This window comes from Aquarana catesbeiana, linkage group LG06 (assembly GCF_042186555.1).
Source record: "Aquarana catesbeiana isolate 2022-GZ linkage group LG06, ASM4218655v1, whole genome shotgun sequence".
Taxonomy (NCBI): Eukaryota; Metazoa; Chordata; class Amphibia; order Anura; family Ranidae; genus Aquarana; species Aquarana catesbeiana.
In genome coordinates this window covers 309469642-309481679 of record NC_133329.1, presented here as the reverse complement: position 1 = coordinate 309481679, position 12038 = coordinate 309469642, and the positions used below count along the sequence as shown (strand labels likewise).

At 42.3% G+C, this 12038-nt stretch overlaps 1 long non-coding RNA gene across 1 annotated transcript; it reads left to right on the top strand.

Moving 5' to 3' along the window:
- The first annotated feature begins 258 nt into the window (after window positions 1-258).
- LOC141146876 (uncharacterized) lies at window positions 259-10791 on the top strand. The gene is made up of 4 exons (XR_012244995.1): window positions 259-387; window positions 1373-1395; window positions 5135-5322; window positions 10606-10791. It is a non-coding gene; the product is annotated as an uncharacterized lncRNA (long non-coding RNA).
- The last annotated feature ends 1247 nt before the right edge of the window (window positions 10792-12038 follow it).

The window sequence follows — 12038 nt, the reverse complement described above, 5'->3', positions numbered from 1 at the left end:
CCAGCTATGCAGCCCCATACACAACAAACTGCAATGCCCATTTTTTCAGCTTTCAACACATTAACTTCGGGTTCAACATGTTTACTTGGTGCCTAATATATCCCACCAACTTTCACATGCCATTGTAATGAGATATTCATTGTTATTCATGAAACATGTCACTGGTATGGCTGATCACTCTGCACATGCAAATTTTTTCATTATCTTTACTGATATATTTAAAGGATGACTAACATAATAATACACCATAAAATGCAAATTGAGAGCTCCTTCCCACATCAGATAATTGCCACTGATAATTGGTATTCCCTCCCTCTCCTTCTGCAGATATATAAGTTATCTAAGATTGCCAGTCTAACAATCTTCTCCTCTAAGTGGCACTTTTAGGTAAGTAGACAACATGGGAAATATGACTATGAACAAAATAAAGTACCGTATATGCCGTGAAGACAGATGGAAGAGGAACTCAATGATAAACCTTGTCTCCAGGCACATAGAAAGGGGTTAAATGGTCATCCTACCATAATGACTCCTTAATATGCCTATTGGCTTCCTATTTCTTTGAGATTTAAGATATCTGCACCTAAATGAGATCAGTATGTGGTGAAAGGAATATGGCTCCTAGAGGATTCCTTCTGTTGTGGCAGAAAGGGTAAAGCTGGACACAGGTGAGCAGATTACTCACAGAGAACAATGGCTGGTAAGACATTTGCCTAGTGGTGGCTCTAGGTGGTTTTTAGTGGTAGCTAGTTCTGACTCTACATCAGCAGGGTAACTTTTCAGATTGATCATCACCATAATGAAGCAGTCCAGTAAGTGGAGACTCAGGTGCCTGAACGGCTCTGACATGCAGAGTATGGCTGCTGTCTGGACATATTGATTCCCTGGAATTTATAAGGAGTACTGTGGACACTCATTTTGGCGTTGCTCTGTGAGACAAGTGTTGCAACCAGGAACAGATTATTGTACCTGTCACCATTGAGGAGGACAGGACTGAGGCTAGAGTGTTCATACTGGATACTTCCATCCTCAGTGCATGTTCAGCACTGAATGCACTGCCAGCATCACTGGTTTTTAAGATGCTCTTGGCTACACAGCCGACAGCATCATAGCGACCAGTGACACACCCCTGACTCCATTCAGCTGCCAGCCGAGAGACCACGAACTACAGGTGAATGTAGACAAAGGACAAAGGGACGGGTATGCTGGCTGATGTAATTGAACAAATATGGCCATTGCCATATGGGAGAGCAGTGGGGATTAGGGGCCAATGGGGGTGTCTATCTATCTATCTAACTATCTATCTATCTATCTATCTATCTATCTATCTATCTATCTATCTATATCTAAATCATATGCATTTTTTTTCTAGGCTTTTCATCATGTCTGGTTTCGGTGAGTATCTTTTTAGTGCCTACATTACTAATGTATTTTTTTTTTAAAAAACTAGTTTCATTTTATTTTTTTTATTATAGTAAAAAATGGTTGTTGGTGGTGGACACATTTTTCATGTGTAATCAATGAAAACAACTCCTACATTCCCTTTAAAATTACAAAATATCCCCAGTTATCTAATTAATGTATTAAAAAGTATGTTTTAAGGGGTTATCAGAAAAGATTATTATACACCGATCAGCCATAACATTATGACCACTGACGGGTAAGGAGTATCTTGTTACAATGGCATCTGAAATTTGGTGCGAAATATTAGGCAGCAAGTGAACATGTTGTCCATGAAGTTGATGTGGTGAAAGCAGAAAAAAATGGGCTCCGCAGTTTGTAGTGTATGGGGCTGTGAAGCCCATGGTGACCCATGTCCACAGCCAAAAGCTTCACCAATGGTCACATGAACATGTCTGGTCTGATGAATCACAATTTATTTTACATCATGTGGCTGGGTGGGTGTGCATCACTTACCTGGGAAAGAGTTGGCACCAGGATGCGGTATAAGAAGGCAAGTTGGCAGAGGCAGTGTGATGCTTTGGGCAATGTTCTCCTGGGAAACCTTGGGTCCTGCCATTCATGTGGATGTTACTTTTGTGTCCATGCCTAAATGGATCAGGGCTGTTTTAGCAAAAGGGGGCCATACTCAATATTAGGTGGGCAGTCATAATGTTATGGCTGATTGGTGTATATCTGTGTCCTTGCTGAACTGGACAAATTTCCATCCATAGATGGCTGTCAATACTCAGGGCTTTTTTTCTCAGAAAATAGGTGCAGGAACTCAACCACGACCCCCTAACCCCCCCTCCCCCCCACACACACACACACACACACACACACATCCCTCCAGACCGCATCAAATAGGGGGTGTGGTCAAATTTCACTGGGAGCATTAAATAACAGGAGTGAATTACATATGGCCTGCAGAGTTTGGGGGGGGTTGCATGGAGAAATTCAGGAGTGTGCTAGTACATAGTGTAGAGTTCAGGAATGTGCTACGTACAAAGTGCAGATTTCAGGAGTGTGCTACGTACATAGTGCAGAGTTCAGAAGTGCGCTACGTACATAGTGCAGAGTTTTGCCTACTTCCACAGCTGCTTACCTCTGCATCCCCCATTCACATCTCACCCCTCTTTGCCTCTGACCTTTACATAAAACCACCCCCCCCCCCTCCTCCTTAAAAGCTCCATCATATTCCACATATATTATTTTTGTTGCTGTATTAAGTTGAAGCACCCATCGGGCTCCAGTACCTCCTTGCACACTGTAGGTGGCTCCACCTCTCTCACTTGCAGGAAGATCATCCAGTGTGGGTGTTGGCATCTGCACTGCACCCTGGGCACCTGCAACTCCCTTGTCCCGATCCTGCACTCATTGAGAGCTTCTCAGAAGATCAGATCTGTGAGAGCCATTGGGAGACAAGCTGTCACTTGTAAACACAGAAGCCGGATTTCTGTGTTTACAAATGATAGTGGTGAGCAGGGAGCAGAGGGCCTGAGCCAAAGGTAGTGGAACTGAGTTCCACCAAGTTCCAGCTGAAAAAAAGCCCTGGAAATACTACAGGCAAATTCGTTTCACTTTGACTAGCCTAAATCAATTCAAAATGGAAAAATGAGTTCAGAACTAAAGTTGGGTATAGACAAAACATCTGAAAATGGCTAGATTGAATGATGGTTTTATATCTTTAACTAAATCTATAAATACTCACATAGGATTTGTATTATAAACATTTACTCCAGGGATTATATTTTTAACATACTTTGGTCCAGTTTGGTTACAATTAATTCTTCATCCAGTGGGTCTGTGGGATGCAGACGTTCAGTGTAGCAGCCTGTGCTACATACAGTCAGAGCTGGTCTCTTCCAGGTGCAGCTTGAATGACCTGCCTTTTGTATAGTGAACACAGGGGGTTGCTAGCTCGGCACCTCCACCATTCAGAGAACGTCCTGTAACCTTTCCAATAGATACCAGGTATTCTCTGATTTTAAGGGACAGATCTCCACCTCATCCACTCAGAGAAAGCCTAGCAAAGGGCTTCAGCACTAATAGTGCAAAATGAGATTGTTGTTGAAAAGGGGACAGATATCAAAAATATGCATAACAGCAAAGAGAAAGGAGAAGGGATAGAAAAGAGATAACATGGGGGGGGGGGGGAGAGTACACACAAAATTTTAGGAGCAAAGGATAAGAGGTAACTTCTACAGTTGAATACACATAGATTCCAACTGTCCCTGATTTGGAGGGACTGTCCCTGATTTGGAGCAATGTCCCTCTGTCCCTCTTTCCTTCTCATTTGTCCCTCATTTTGGTCTGATCTATATAGATGTATGTAAAATGTACTTTTTAGCTATCAAAAAGTGTTTTCCAGCGCTAAACCTTTTATCTGATTTCTAAATTGCTGCATTTGTAAATTCCAAAAGCCAATATAAAGGAATAGTAATGGTAAAAAAAAACACTTGTGGACTTAACCAATCTTGTTTTTTTTTGTACAATTCTCCTTTAAGGGGGTGTGGCAAGGGGTGTGTCCTAAACCTGCATACTTTTGCTGATAGTTGTGCCTGATTCCCATCTCAAAAAGTTGGGAGGTATGGATACATGTAGTTGATCCAAAACCTAGACAAAGTAAATCAAGCAAGGAATTTACAGTTATAATGAACAAAAACAGTTATAATGAAAAAAAGCTATATTTGTAACAATAACATATCACAATCTTTATTAAAGTATGTCTAAAGGCAAAACTTTTTTTCTTTTGAAATATAGTGGAGAGTGATTAGAACAACTGTATGTGTCTCCTTTAGGGAGATTCACCCTCTCTATTGTCATGTTTACTGTGATCACTGGGAGTGAAAGTGAAAGAAAATCACAATTCTTGAGTTGTCTCCAGAACAGTATAGCTGAAATCTTCCAATTGTGACACTAGTTCTGGTGATTCCTTCAGTTTGAAAGGATTTCTTCTTACTTCCTGTTTTGGATATGGGACAGGAAGTAATAGGAAATCTTCCCAATGGGACACACATGGCTAAAAAAAAGACAGGGGTAATAACCCTCCCTTATCCAAAATGAAAAAAAAGTATTGTCTTTAGTTCTACTTTAATGCATGAAAATTGCAAGTTAAGATACTGTGCACATCCCTCAATGAACCCACAGTGCAGCAAGTTAAAATAGATAACATTGTCAAAAACAATGACCAGCAAGATCCTGAAAACATGCTTTGATTCTGAAGCAAAAGCACTATGGTAAGTAAGCAAAAATCAAATATTCTATTGAGCCTGGTGGTACAAATATACATAAATCATAAGTCTATATCGACTCAACTCAATTACTTAAGGCTGCAGCCAAATACAGTTCAGGATTCTCAAATGAAACTAAAAAAGCAGCACAGCAATGGGGCTGGCCATAGTCAGTGCTTGACCTTTATTAGTACTATCCATTTTTTGGTTGTTTTACACACAACAGTCAAGTCTTGGGGGTGCCCTATGCCTTTTAGGGCCAGAGTAACACCCCTACTAGTTTTAAAAGACAGCTGTACTGCATTTGTAAATGTAAAGTTTACATATATATATATATATATATATATAATTTTCTTCAATTATTGTTCTTTTTGTGATATAGTCACATATTATGTATGTATAACCAAGAAAATACTACATTTTGGCAACAGTCATGACTAACTTAAGTTATTTTACTTTAGGTTATCCACCATCATGGAACAATGGTCATTACCCAGGAACATATTATCCTGGACATCATCCACATCCACGTCCATATCCACATCCACAGCCACATCCATATCCACATCATCCTCCTCCTAACTACTTTCCCCCCGGGGGACGTTATTGGCCTCCTCATTACTATAGACGCTATTATTAGCATCCTGAGGTAAATATGTTTTAGAAAAAGGAAACCATTGGATACATTTTATATTACACCAAAGCTTTGATGTGAAATAATCTTATTCTACAGTTTAGGAAATGTGACAAATTTAATTCAAAATTACAACATTTGTTAATCTCAAATGGTATATACTGTAACTTATACGGGTGAATATCTTATTTGTGCCAAAGGGATGTGCAGAAGCCCCTAATGAGAGAATGAACATTGTTGGGGAGGCCTTGGACAGTCTGCTGGTCGTAGGTGTGCGCAGTCCATTGCATTAGGGTGTTCACCCCAAAGCTCAAACACACACGTCTTTTTTTTTTTCTGCAGCCTTAGCTGCACTGCACAGCGAATGCATGGGAAGTGTTCTGTGCTGAGAGGCTTCTTGTTCACTCACAAACGGAAGCATAGTAAACACAGTTCCCTATGCTTCAGTTATAGTTATGATTGAACACATTGAGTGAGTGCGTTCACTGTATTCATTTAGAGAAGGAAGGGGCCAGTAAATTACATATTGGTTAACCCCTTCCCCCACTCTCCATCCTGAAACATCCCCCCGCAGCAGTCGGGGGGGGGGGAGTGGAAAGGAGGGCAGCCAGCAGCACTGCAGTGGGGGAGGGGGGTGCAACACGGGGAAAGCCCAGACAGTAAGGGGAATTGGCACTGTGATTAGGGTGTACACCTGGCACACACCCCTATGCTGCTGGTCCAAACTTCCTTAAAGAGTAAACAGCAGTTCATATAAGCCTTATTTTCCGCTCGCTAGTCAGTTCATATAGGACCAATTACTTTTTTTTTTTTTTTTATAGCAAAGGTGGCTTAGCAACTTTCTTGATATAGGATGCATGCTATTCAGTGTAGTTATGAAAGATGAACTCCAGGCTTATGGACTATTGTCTGAATATTGCCTGAATATGTAAAAGCCATCGGTGTTCTTATTTAAATCTTGGTATCCTTTGTGTATTTCTGTGTTTTCATTCATAAAACATTTCTAAGAAAATAGGTTTTTCAGTGACGTTCATCTTTCTTTTATCATATTTACACTTAAAGCGGTATTAAACCCAAAAGCAAAAATGTAATACATTGCAACTTTGCAATCCTTTGGCGTTGTGTCTGCATTTTTATTTTAGGCCTTCTCTTTATTTCACCTTGTGATCCGACCAGTAACACATTTCATCTTAAAGCGTTTTTTTGCAAGACAAGGGCATAATTTGCTAGTATGCATTGGATACTAGCACATTATGTGAAACTTACCTGAAAACAAAGTCTTCCAGCGATGCAATGTCATCACTTGAGACAGCTTCCATCTTTACCGTCTTGCTTCCGGGTTCGCAGACTCCAGCTTTGTGACTGGAGGAAGCCGCGATGACGTTGCTCCTGCGCATGTGCACAGGAGCCGCCAATCACAGCACAGGGCTCTGGGTGCCCGTTCCTTCAGAGCGCAGGCACCAGTGGTGTCACTGGCTGCATTTACAGTAAATATCTTGCTGCAGGTTTGGACGGTACATGTTTTAAGAGATATTTACACTACCTATAGGTAAGCCTTTTTACAGGCTTACCTATAGGTAAACCAGCAGGCTGGTTGTATCTATTTATCAACTTGTGTACAATCAGCCTGTGGGAAACTTTTCTCTCAATCAGCGCTGCCGACTCTACACAGCAGTGCTGATAAGTGTATTCTGATGGTGGGGAAGTCTCTCTGCTGTCAGAATACAATAGTTTAGAAGGAGTAATTCCCCCACCCACATTGAGTGTGTGGATGGGGGAATTGGATCTTTTTTTTTCCAATCCACTGGTTGAAGGAAAAAAAAACAAAAAAAAAACAGAATAATGTATGGACTGTCTAAAGCAGCCCATAGATTATGCAATTTTCTTTCCTTCTACCATGGGTGGAAGGAAAGAAAATTGCTTGATTCCCCCATCAAGACAGTCAGTGTTAATGGAGGAATCCCTCCCGCGGCACTATTGTGTTCTGCAGATCGGGAACTTTCCCTGCTGGCAGAACACAATGATCACTGCTGGCTACTATAGCCACCAGCAATGATCGCATGAAACAAATCCCACAGGCTTGTTGTACTGAAGTCGATTGATGGATCAACTTCAGTACAACCAATTTGCCCCTAGATGTATCGAATTTCAGCTGGTCCCTGCAGAACCAGCCAAGATTTGGCTAAGGCCAGCTTTAGATTAGCAAATTAAGACCCCATACACACTATACAACTTTTGTTGTCTGATATTCTTTAGATTTACCAAAACCATGTAGTGCAAGGGCCTGCTTGATTACATACAAATTGAAACTGTTAAGGTTTGACCTCATATTATATGGTTTTGGTAAATCTAAAGGAAAAAATCTAAAGGAAATTGTATAGTGTGTATCCAGCTTTAGACAGACTTAACTAACAAATTAAAGCCAAACTCCGGCTGACACTTTAAAGGCAGCCACAGCAAACTTTTTTTTTTTGTTTAAGGATAAAGATTTTACATAAATAAAAGCTGACTATTGTAAGCACCTCATCAGTGTTAAACAGTTTGTCTCAATCCTCTAACTGCAGCTTTTGCTGGACAACTTGGTTTGTTAATGGAAGTTAAAAAAAAGAGACTTACTGGCTGGTGAAAATAAAGGAAACAAGCCTTTAAAAACTACTAATGCATTCACGACATCTAAGAATTGGCAAGCTGCAATTTAATACATTTTTGGTTTTAGGTTTAATACAGCTGTAATTAAAGCAGTTGTAAACTGTGGCTGGTTAAAAAAAAAAAAAAAAAAACACCTGTAAGACAATGGCATAATGTGCTAGTATGCATGGTATACTAGCACATTATGAAAAACTTACCTTACAACAAAGCCCTCCAGTGCCGCGTTGTCACCGCTGAGAGGGCTGACATCTTCCCTTCATCTCTTCCCTTCGTCTTTCTTCTGGGTTTGCAAGCTCCGGCTGTGTGATTGGCCGGAGCCGCAATGACATCACTCACACGCATTCACACGGGAGCCCTCGGTTCGGCACGAAGATCTGAAGTTCCAGCAAAGGTATGCCGGACCTTCAGAGCGCATGCACTAGTGATGTCACTGGCTGCACCCAGGGTGAATATCTCCTAAATGGTGCTTGTTTAGGAGATATTCATTTTACCTACAGGTAAATCTTATTATAGGCTTACCTGTAGGTAAAAATCACAAAGTAGGCTTTTCTACCGAATTAAGCAGGTGTAAAGTATAGTTATACGTTATATAAGTATTAAACCCTAAGATTCTATTAACACCAGGATGTGCGACCAAGAGCGCACACTTCATGCATTTCACGTGCAGTGTTTAGGACAGTCCATTCATTTCAATGGGCTTCCTTATGTGCAGGAAATGCACAAAAAGGTGCCTACGCCATATTAAAAATCGTGCCTCACCAAACTGCAGGGTACTCGTGAATGTGGCTGCGTTTGAAAAATGTGTGCTGATGACATTAAGAATTAATGGCGCCTCTGTGTGTCAGCAAACGGGAAGTGTGTTTTTGTGAATTGTGGGAAAACACGTGATTTTGCATCCATTCCCACAACACATCTGTGTTAACAAAGCTTAAATGTAAAATTGCCCGTTTATATTAAGCTCCATCCAAACAGTGTCAAACTTTTTTTTTGTGTGCCAAATCCTTATATTTTTATTATATATTTTCACCCCTCCAATTATCTTTCCCAAACAGTGGCGGCTGGTGGTTTTTAGTTTGGAGGTCCACGGTAACTCACCCGATCGGCGGGCACATCGGGGATCATCGGGCGGGGCGACAGGCTGCGGCAGGCATCTTGCAGGGTCTTCCGTGTCCTCCTCCCTTCTGAGATCACAGCGGCTTTCACCGTGTGTCTCCTCCTCTCCTCCTAGGTGTCCAATAGGATCGCTTAACCTTTCAGCCAATCAGGAAACGGGTAACAGACCGCACTTCCTGATTGGCAGAGAGGCGATTTAGTGTTAGAAAGGCAAATATCAATTTGCTTTTGTAACACATCTGGGTGGACTCCGAGCGCAATGCTCTGCGCTCCGAGTTCACCCTATTTTTAAGGCTATTGGAGCCTATGGCTCTAATCAGGTGCTTCAAAAAAACACCCCCGCCACAATGGATGAATCTATCCATTAACCATATAGGGGGGGGGCAAGGATAGAGGGAGCGGTGCCAGTGCCCCCTTAATGCACGGGCCACCCCTGTTCCCAAACCTCTGGTTGGATGCATGCCCTGTGGAAGGGACGGTCCATCCATTGAGGGCAAACAGGCGCTGCCCCTCCTATCCATGTGTCCGGCCTCCATACAGGACGCCAGATGCATGGATTTCATTGGAGGTGGGGTGTATTTTTGAAGCATCTGATTAGAGACAGAGGCTCTAATAGGCTTCAAAATAGGGTGGGCTTGGGACGCAGAGCACTGCGAACCGAGCCCACCCAGTTGTGTGGAAATAGCGAATAAATATTCGCTATTGTAACACTGATCCTCCTCCTGGCCAATCAGGAAGCGGGTCTTGAGACCCGTCACCCCATTGACTGAAAGGACAGGCAATTCTATTGGATGCCTAGGTGGAGGGGAGGAGGCGCATGGCAGAAGCCGCCATGATGGAGGAGAGGACACGGGATGGGGTAAGTGCCAGACCGACCGGCAGACCAGCGCCTGGGGGGGGTTGTTTGTTTGCCGCCCCCCCAAAAAAACAGCCGCCACTGCCCTGTGGAGAGAAGTAGGGGCTGCTGGCACTGTGCTTAGCTGATCAGTAGGGGGCCACTGGAGCCATGCTCGTCCAATGCATGCGCAGTAATGCCTGATGGCCTTTCTGCTTAAATGTCTAACTGAGTGTGCTGTTCCCTACTGCACATACCTCGGGCACACACAGTGCCAGAGCACAGAAAGGACAGCGGTCCATACTGCGCATGCGCCAGCCAGACACAGTGTAAGTAGCCTCAACTGTGCAGGAGTTCCAGATGGCACTGGAGAGAAACTGGAGACAAAGAAAACACCCTATATACAGAAACTCAATAGAGTAAACTTTTATAGGCTGGTAATGCTGTAAAGACTGCACAAAATTGGGGACAGGAAGTAGTTGTGATATAAAGTATTCAGTTACATTTATTCTTTTTTTTTTCAAGGAGAGTTTAAAACACTTGAATATTTAGAAAGCACAGCTACCCATATTAAATAATTATCAGAACAGTCATTTCTTATCTCTTGTGACAACAAACTATTGGTTGCTACAAGATGTTGCAATAACCCATAGAAGTATGCTTACTTGCATATTAACCTCTAAAATATTTTCTTTTGACAGGTGGAAACTGGATTTAGAAGCAATAAGAAAATTGACAGAAAGGCTGTTTGCAATTGATTTTACACAAAAATGTTAAATACATAAATCCTATTACTGCTTCCTAGGTGCTTTTTTGAGCATAGAAAATAAAAGCTCTTTAGACCAAACGTATGTTGTTTTTTGTTTTAAAATAAATATTCACCTATATTATTTTGTCAGATATTTTGTTCTAGAAAAAATAATTGCGGGTATCATTTTTTTTTCGTTTGTGTCCGCTGCTACTTCTATAGGATGGGCTGCCTGCATGCAGCATCAAGGTGGATTCACATGCAGCAGACAGTAGCTCAGATTGGAGAATGGGTCTGAGCACCCATCTAAATGAGGCCTAATACATTAAAGCATTTGTATAGGCTCTGTTTTGTTAGTATGGGAAACATTTTTTATTAAGAATCATACTTACCTAGGTGGATGCAGCATCTGTCCCCCCGCCGGCTCTAACACTGAGAACCGTGTGATCAAACACCGCCGATCGCTCGGCTCTTAGAGCTCCCTGAGAAGAGGGCTGGTGATTGTCAGATTGTCTGCCCCCCTCACCGGAGCGCTGGGCTCTGGAAGGGGCAGCTCAGCCTCTCGGCAGCTCGCTGAGCCGGTGCCGGTCCAGGCATGTGAGTGGATCCCGACCATATGGTCCGTCGCAAGATTTCCCCAGCCTGGACCGGCTTTGTGACATCAGCCGACAGCAGGCTTTAGCACAGGATTGTAGATCGAACTAAACTTCTGTTATCCACAGGAGAAGTACAACCAAATGAGCTTTGGCTGTACTTCTCCTTTAAATAATAAACATGTTATACTTACCTGTGGCGCAAACCCTTTGTGGTGGTGTTATTTTATACCCCTTGGTGCGCTTACAGACCCTAGTTCTTTTGATACGCCAAACTCAACATGCCCCTCTTTGGAATAACTTCAGACCAGGCTCATAAGTCAAAAACTTTTACTCACAAAACTCAAATGAACAGTTTAGCAGACAGTTGTTTTCCTAACAAACCCTAACTGTGGCTGTCCCAGCATACCTGCATAGGAAGTCCATAAATGGTATGTTTAGAATGGCAGTAGTCCATAAAAATGTGTCCTGATGAGTCTGTGTTCCTTGGAGCGGACCACAAGTCCCAGTAGCCCTTTTACATAATGGCGGTGCAAATCTTCCCAGAGATTCAACAGCAGTTCCATAGAGACCCTATGGCCCCTGGGCTCCAGACCCCTCTCCCTTTTATAATTTCTCAGCATGGGAGGCTGGAGCCCAAAAAAGCCTGCAAACTTAGCCTAGGGGTGGCGATTAAAAATATTAACCCATTTTCCCTTTGCTAGGACAGTAAAAACTGACTAACTTACAGTAGGCAACCTACCTACAAGCATATCCTTCTATAGTGTGTAGTTGCCTACATATCCACCTCCTT